This window comes from Gigantopelta aegis, unplaced genomic scaffold, assembly GCF_016097555.1.
Source record: "Gigantopelta aegis isolate Gae_Host unplaced genomic scaffold, Gae_host_genome ctg3710_pilon_pilon:::debris, whole genome shotgun sequence".
Taxonomy (NCBI): domain Eukaryota; kingdom Metazoa; phylum Mollusca; class Gastropoda; order Neomphalida; family Peltospiridae; genus Gigantopelta; species Gigantopelta aegis.
In genome coordinates, this window is record NW_024533473.1 from 46,331 (window position 1) to 55,410 (window position 9,080).

Consider the following 9,080-nt stretch of genomic DNA (forward strand, 5'->3'; position numbering starts at 1 on the left):
CCCCCCCCTTACATGTAACGCGTATGCCAACAGCTGGCCACTGTCAAAATTTCAAGACAAGTCCCCAACTCACCGACCCCTGGAAAGGCGTTGTACCATACCTCTATGGATATAAATATGTTTTGGAGATATGAGACGACCCCTCAATCAAGACAGTTAAATTTGTTCAAAAATTGCGAAATCTAACGTGAACTCTTGTTGGGGATTTCTATACTTGTGATAAGCCAATGAAAACCGAGATCGGTACGAGCCCGTCAAAAGTGTTCCACTTTCAAAATCATGGCTTTGTTTTTGACCTGGATAAGCCAGCGTAGTGAAACCAATGCGGAGTGCGGCGTCATATACAATGTATGCACCAAACGTAATTGGATTTTTTGTTCTATATGCTTAAATAATAAAAAATATTCCAGGGAATGTAGTTTTAACTTTTTGCATGCCTTGCATATTGTCATTTATTTTTGGAAGATAACACATAGTTGCAGCATGTGTAACGGGGACTAAATATTTGGCCGTTTGTATATAAATAACATATTTGATCTATTACTATTAATATTTATTTTAGGATTCAATTTATTTTATTATAGGATATTCTCAATCTGCATTGAGAATATCGTATTGGTGCATTAGACAAAGCCTTTTATGGTTGTTTCTCGCCATACTGGCTAGGGACGAGCCATTGGTTGATTCTGTCCAATGGTTATGTGTATTTGGTGTCACGTGGTCGTGAGTCAGGTCCGTGCAGCGCTGAGTGTGGACAGTGACACAACACGTTACATACTTACGACTTGCAGTTGCTTTTTCCTTTTCCTGAGCCTTTCGTTATCTTCAGACTTCCTTTTGGCACTTACAGGTTTGACTAATATGCATGTATTAATTGTTATGTTTATCTCATTATTTTAGATATATGTAAATGTAATACATAATGTGGAAAAGTGTTTAAACGTCCATAATTAATGCTAGGTAAATACGTTTTAAATATTGAATTCACTAAAACACAATAAACGAATAAATATATATATGGACGAGTTAACTTTATAAACAGTAATAAAGTAAAGGTGTTGGATATATACTATTAAACATATAAATATACATAGAGGCGCAAGTTAATTGTATAAACAGAATTAGTGATTAGTGTTGGATGAGATGTCTAATTGCTGTAGTTTTATTATCCATTTGAGTGGTAGCTTATATTTTACCCATTTATTCACAGGATGAAGCCCACGTACATGTAATAGTGTTATCATCCTATACGGTTCATCGCCCACAGCGAAGGTGTGTAGTAGTAGTAGTATTGTCTATTTCTTTATTACATGCAATTCTTGCAGCGAAGGTGTTTCACGTGCGTCTTGACCAACGCACGTGACTTGTTTCACCTGTGCTGTAACCGAGTATTTTATGTATATATATATTATTGTTTTTTAAATCGATTGTTCCAGTTTGTATTCTGTAATGGTCTTTATTTTAATGTTTGTCATACAAACCCGAACGTTATTGTTTTATATTGACAGCATTTGAAATGGGGAAGTTGTTTATTTTGTAATCAGTAACGTTGGCAATAATGTTGCCAAGTCTTTACTGCTTTGTGGTATTTTTTTGTTTGTATAACCGCATTTAATTATCTTAAATGCATGTACTTATTTTTGATGATTGTTTTTGGCACTAACGTCGCCGAAACGTATATGTATATTTTTGAAGGAAAGTATTATGCCAGTAACTTGGCATAATTGTGTGATAATGGTTTAAATGAGTATATATATTGCTATGTAATGACATTTGTAATTTATTTTTATGATTAAGTCGAGGTTGTTAATTATTGTTATTATCAGTGTATTTATCGTTTGTAATTATTTTTACAGAACCACGCGTATGGTGTGATCGAGAGAATAAACCCTCGAACCCTTCCGAGCCTTGTTGTGTTTCTTTTGGGGGAATACTTTCCAGTAGGCTACACATGTCTTATGAGTATTACAGCAACTTGGGTTGTCATATAAGAGAAACGAACAAGGGGAATCTGAATTAGTACAATGTATATTTATTGCCGACGTGTTTCCGTATAGTTTGTATGTCGAGGGGACCTGACTATAGAGGCAGGTTGGGCAGAATATAATGTTTGTTGTTGCAATTTTCAGGTAATATTAATTATAAATTTTAACTACTTTGAAATGATAAGATAAGTATTAATATTATAATAATTATGATGTGAGCTACAAAATATATAATTTGTATGTATAATACAATTTGTATGCATGATTCAAGATAATTATTTTTATTATTTAACATAATTATTTTATTTCCAAATAGAATATAATAATTAAACACTTGCAAAGTTGTTACTTTACAACTTTAAATTACAGTATTATTATTGTCATTCTTATTATATAGATGTAATAACAATAGTGAAAATGTTCTACTGAATATTTTCTTCAAATAATTAAATGATTTTGTTTGTGAAATTATCACATGATGTTGGCCTTCCTTACTGGTTGAATGCAGCTGAAAAGAAAATAGCAATAATAAAATATAGCCAACTTCAGACCTTGTCATCTAAGGGGATTTACACATCTTTCTAGCTACCCATCACTCCCCTGAGATTAGTTCAAGGAGAATAATATATGCTCCCTTTGGCATGTAACTAAGGAAAAACTTCACCGCGTCACGTGACAAACAATGGCGGCCAGGAGTCGAAGTACCCGTATGTTCGGTTCCGAGAATAGGAGACTTAATTTAATAATAATAATAATAATAATAATAATAATAAACATAGATTTTTTTTTTTTAATCTGCTTTTTAGGTATATATTCTTTAAGTAAAACTGAGGTATCTTGTTATTAAAATTCCTCTTTCACTTTAACATTATTATGTATCGAGACCAATTTGGAATATTATTTCGACCAACAAATCTACTTTTACTTTTTAATACTGAAATTTGAAGTAGGATAGACAAGGCAACTGAAGATTAATAAAAAACAGACTAAAAAACCCTAAAAACCTAAAAAAAGAAACAGAAGATTAAATATGAAATAAATATGAAGTATGAATTAGTCACAAGTGTAACCCTCTTACTTGCAGAATCATGCCAGTGATTTGAAAATAATTTGAAAATATTCCAAATTATCCTGAGGGTATACGATATGTTTCATGTGAATTACGAATGCCTTATTTAGACCAGTAGAACTAATTTTAATCAGATTGCTAACAACACTGCGTAGTCTCCAATGTCCAGGTAACATTTCGTCTGTGATTAATAATTTAAATATTGACCAATCACACTTCGCCTTTTATAACGTTATTTGGGAGCATACAAATTCTAAAAATACCGGGTGAGTCTATTTTAGTGGTCGCAGTACAGCGAACCATACCAATACGTATCAGTCTTCAATTTTACATTAAAAATTATTTATTTATTTATATAAAAAAAAAACCAAATCAGTCTTCAGTTTTACATATTATTTATTTTATAAAATAAAACATGTTTTAAGACATTCGTAATTCACACGTAACATGTCATATACCCTCAGGATAATTCGGAATGTTTTCAAATTATTTTTAAATGACTGGCATAATTCTGCAAGTAAGGTTTTGATTGGTGGACATGAGCTCCAACGGGCTGCTGTTAGATCCACATGTAATAGTGGAGCTAAGTTTAATTAGATTGACTAGGGTTGGCATCTCTGACTGTGTATGCTGGATGCCCTACATATGCCGATGATGTTGCATTGTCATCACACAATCAAAGTGAATTGCAATTAATGCTGAATATTACCAGTAGATATTAAAAACAACACCGCTACATGTTACATTCAAGTAAAAACAAGGTAATTACTAATGCAAAAATTAATACTCTAGAATACTGGACTATAGATGATAATGAAATAAGTGCTATCGAACAGACAATCCACTTGGGATTAATCCGTGCGACTTCCAGTGAATCTAATTTAAACCACTAATGAGCGTATCAGTTTGGCACGAAGAACAATGTATAGTCTCCTTAATTAGTCTACATGGTACAAATGCTCTTAACCAAAACGATCATATAAGATTTATCAAGTATATGTTCTACTAAGGCTCCTGTTTGGCTTGGAAGTACTGCAGCTGAAGAGCTGAGAGTTGGAGAGCTTAAGGAGACTTCATCACAATAGTCTACGAATGTTCCAGTCTCTACCACAACGGACTGCGATTGGTGTACGTCATCTCCTCCTTGGAGCATTACCCGTATCTGCAGAGCTTCACAGAAGACAACTCAGTTTTCTGTATGTTGTGTTAAGCTGTAACAATACTACAATCAAAGGACTAGTGATCAGACAAACTGCTGTTAATATGAATAATCCTCGATCTTTCTTTTGCCGAGTTGCTTGTACATTGGAAATCTCTATCAGTTATCCAGTTTGAATGAACTGCTTGACCATCTATCAACAAAATTGGTGTGGAAAAGAATAGTCACTAAACAAATCAATCTTGTTTTGACAAATGTATTGCTGAACTAACAGAAACCTTTACTTTGAGTAAAATTAATTTGTCCTCTCTGTGTATTGGCAGTACACGTCATATTTGGAACTCACTAGAATCAACACTGACTGAAGTTCAGAAAGGAGTCACCAGAGCGTGAATGATAACAGGAACTTAAAAAAAAAATGAAAAAAAAAAGAAGCAAATTCAGTCACTATCAGATAGATCCAACCTGCCCACTATGTCGTATTGAATATGAAGAGTATTGTTCATGTACTAACCCGGTGTCCAGAATACCATTCATTAAGAAAACGTTATATGCCAAACATTAATAGAGAGCTAATACAGTTATTAGGTGTCACCACTTGGAATCAAAAAACAAAACTCGTCTAACACAAATTATCCTGGACAGTATATATCTGTATCAGTATAAGGAAAATTTGAGATTAGACCGGTTAAATCGCCTGTCTATAGAACTATGTGATAAAATACATTTGAAAAGAATCACTGCATTAAGAGTGTAATGGCTGCTTGTACAGGTGATGCGCCAGTTCCGGATCACTCCAAACAAAATTGTGAATTTTGTCAACATGCACGTGTATGACTTTAAAAGAAATTCTTGGCAATAAAGACAATCAACCATATAAATAAACAGTGATATTAAATGTAAATTTAGGTAAACATTTGACACCAAAAACAGTGTTGTTCGAGCTGGCGTACTTACGCCAGTTGCGGATCACTTTGTCCAATTCCGGATCACTTTCATAGAGGCTTACACCTTCAAAAACACTATTTCCAACATCTTAGCACTTTCAGTACGTTCGTGGATCCTGCCTAACATATTTTATGGCCATTTGCAACTCCATGAGGTACCCCCCCCCCCCCCCCCCCCCCGATTACGCCCCTAATTGGCAATTTCCAAAATCGATTGAAAATCAACGATGACGTCCCATGACGTGAGATATACAGGGCTTGTGTCAAAAATAAAGGTGCGACTGCGATCCTTATTATTTTCGTTTTGTACTTTGTACTACAAATTATATTTGATTTCTGGCATTCTATTATATAATAATAATAATTATTATTATTACTAATAATAAATGTTTTCATTTATTAGCGTATATATCAATATTATTATATTATTATTATTATTTATTAGGCCCTATTATTATTATTATTATTATTATTATTATATTGATGACTTTTAAAAATCACATTTTCTTTGTGAAACGAACAAAGGCTTGAAAAACCAGCACCTTTTATTGGAAATAGAAAGAAATGACATATCAGCAAAATATAAACTTTGGGACTGTTTAATATTTATCATAATATTAAAATTAAGCAAGTAATTTTGAAGCAGGACGGTTAGACCCCTAGTTAATTATGATAAATAGTGATACACACTAAAGTTAAAGTCAGAAAGTGGGTTTTTTTGTTTTTTAATGAATTCCTTCATTGGGAAAAAAAGAAATGTTTTATTTAACGACGCACTCAACACATTTTATTTACGGTTATATGGCGTCAGACATATGGTTAAGGACCACATAGATTTTGAGAGGAAACCCGCTGTCGCTACTACATGGGCTACTCTTCCGATTAGCAGCAAGGAATCTTTTATTTGCACTTCCCACAGGCAGGATAGCACAAACCATGGCCTTTGTTGAACCAGTTATGGATCACTGGTCGGTGCAAGTGGTTTACACCTACCCATTGAGCCTTGCGGAGCACTCACTCAGGGTTTGGCGTCGGTATCTGGATTAAAAATCCCATGCCTCGACTGGGATCCGAACCCAGTACCTACCAGCCTGTAGACCGATGGCCTACCACGACGCCACCGAGGCCGGTCCCTTCATTGGGATGCCCTTTTGACGTGTTGTTCCATTTGCCCTTTTCCGGTTAATTTCCCACCTCCGCAAAATATTTCCTGGCTCTGCTCCTGAATGCAGAATTATGTTCAACGACGGTCTAAAGGCTAGGACTAGCTCAGATTGACCTTGCGAATACACAGATCAGTCGCCGACTGACTTTCCAGCGTCAGAATGCGATTGTGTAATACAAAAATCCCACTGAATTTTTTTTAATTCACCCTATAGTGATACAGACTGTTGAAATGAGAAGTCGTATAAGAGATTTTCACGTCGTTGACAAAACAAAATAGAGGACCCTTCCATTCTCTCCCAAAGTCGAGCAGTCAAGTATGCGAAAAGCACGTGCAGTGGCACATGCGAAACCGACCACTGGCGGTTGCATGGTTTTATAAAGGTCCTCTAAGTTGTCAAACTTGTGCCGATTCTATTCTTTGTACAGCAAAATGTTTTTTGAATCAATCAAGCAAGCAATGGCGTGGACGTCTCTCACACTGAATACTGAATAGTCTTATGGGGCAAATACAAGACACGTGTGCAACGATTTTAGCAGAGATGTGGGGTCTAGACTGGCGATCTAACATAGGCCATATGGGCTTCCATTTTTGTAGGGGGCAAGGCAGACTGATTTTTGACGAATTAAATGAAAATGGATTTTAAAAAAACATTTTACATTTTACTGTTTTATGCATTAGCATTACTGTACAAATATAAGTGAATGGACGAACACTGTATTTTGTTATTATGTTGTGTTGATGTTGTGTTGTGTAAAAACAGAATGTGCCATACCTCCCAACCGTCCATCGATTCGAGCGGGACTTGTGTGGGCTAGCGAAAATGTGGGTTGTTTTTTCACTCATCGTTGAAGGTTCTGTATTGACGATGAAACCTCGTGGGAAACGGGTCAGTCAGTGCCGTGGAAGTTTGTCTGCAGCATAGACTCTGACATGTCTCGTGACTGGATCAGCGTTCAGAGCACATACCAACTGTAAGGTGTTCATGGTTCTGCATACAAGATGTTCCTGGCTCCGTCAATTTGAAGCAGAAGTTTGTCTTCTGAGTAGATCAAACAGTTGACCGTTTCTGGTAAGGCTTTTTTAAACTGTAAGTCCAGTCGTAGATTACCCCTTTTTGGATCCAGTTATCCGTCCTTCAAGTGGTAAGGTTCCAAGGTGAATTGATACAGAGCATATTCACTTCTAAAATCCTCTCTAGACACGTCCAGTCCTATGGATTCTCTTCCTTCAAACAAGTTGTTGTAGGCCGAGATGTACTGCTTGTTACCCACGTGTAGTGGTTGAGCAGGTAACGATTCTCCATTCACATATAAGGCAATGGTGTCAAGATCGTACATGGCAAAATTAAATGGATTTTTGGTGTAACTGCCATTCACTGCTTCGGCAGAGACCAGTGTCACCACAACTTTGTTTGGACATTTATTTTGAAACAAGTGATCCCAAGTGAAGCTGAGGTGTCCCTTGGCTGTGGACGTGCCATTCAGCAACATTTTGAGATAACTCGTGTAAGGATACAGATTGGTCGAGGTGGTGATAAGTTTTCCATTGAGTGTCAGATCCACTTGAGACCACAAACTCTGGAGCCATAGATTGATGGGTTCCACCTTTTCATCTTTTGTCAAGATGCTGCCATTGGCTTTGGTGATTTTTGCTTTCATCTGATCCAGGTGATTGTTGTCTAAAATGAAGGTTAACAAAGGGGTGTTTTGTCTCAGGATTTGTTTTCTAGTTCTATTCATCACGGCAGGTGATACCAGCATTTTCAACATGTTCAGATACTCGTTGTTAGACTGCAAAAATCTACGTTTCTGTCCTGCTGTGACATTAATACGTCCATCTAGCAACCCTTGATCATTCAGTAATCCCAGAGTCATCTGATAATCGTGAATGTTCGTCATCAGTTTTAAATAATTGTAATGTTTCAACACGTATTGGGACATGTCTTAAAACCAAAAAGGCTGTGGTTTCACGTGCAGTGTCACTGTCACTGGTCCAGTGATAAATGAAGCTGGATTACCATCTGCATCCTGTATATAGATGTCCACGATCTGCAGATCTTCCAGCCTCAGGGATATGTAATGATATTGTAGAAACACAAATGACCTTTCCTTTTTATTCCCCATCAAACAGATGCGTCTCAAAAGAGGCTCCTTTCTTTCTCCAACGTGTGAGCTGTGACAAATATTGGAACACATGTAGATGTCACGACCATCTGATTTCCTCGAGACTTCCCAATTCTGAATGGTGATTTCGGTGGCTGCTACCACCCACTTTTTATCGAGATGTAGTCTGTCATACGGATTGACTTTAAAAGACCAGTGTGTGTTGTCGGGAAAGTGCTGTCTGTACTTCGAATGGTAATGTACTTATCCATGGTGCTTATTCGTTTTGATCTTGGGATTTGGCAGCAAATAACCCAAGCTACTGCTGAGTAGTGCTGTCCCAAGTTAGAATTACCTCGATCGAGAGATAAGTTGATGATACATTAATCACCACTACGTATATGATGATGATCTGAGAGAAAAAAACGGTTTCCGATTTGGCCACACGTTTACCAAACAATGTCCAGGTATCACCCGAATGACTTCGAGACAGAGGTTGTGTCTCTACAATGTCTTCCATGCTAATGAAAAGTCAAACATGTGCTGAGGCCTTTTATACTATCTGATATTGAACAATGTCTGCTTCTGGAATCCACGAATTGTACTTCTTAGGCCAGTGAAGCCATTCACCAAAATTCTTTTGTTTGTTA

At 36.4% G+C, this 9,080-nt stretch overlaps 1 long non-coding RNA gene across 1 annotated transcript; it reads left to right on the forward strand.

The window, feature by feature from the left end:
- Positions 1-497: 497 nt before the first annotated feature.
- LOC121392384 lies at positions 498-1,900 on the forward strand. Its single transcript, XR_005960488.1, has 3 exons — positions 498-850; positions 1,211-1,272; positions 1,857-1,900. It is a non-coding gene; the product is annotated as an uncharacterized LOC121392384 (long non-coding RNA).
- Positions 1,901-9,080: the final 7,180 nt, after the last annotated feature.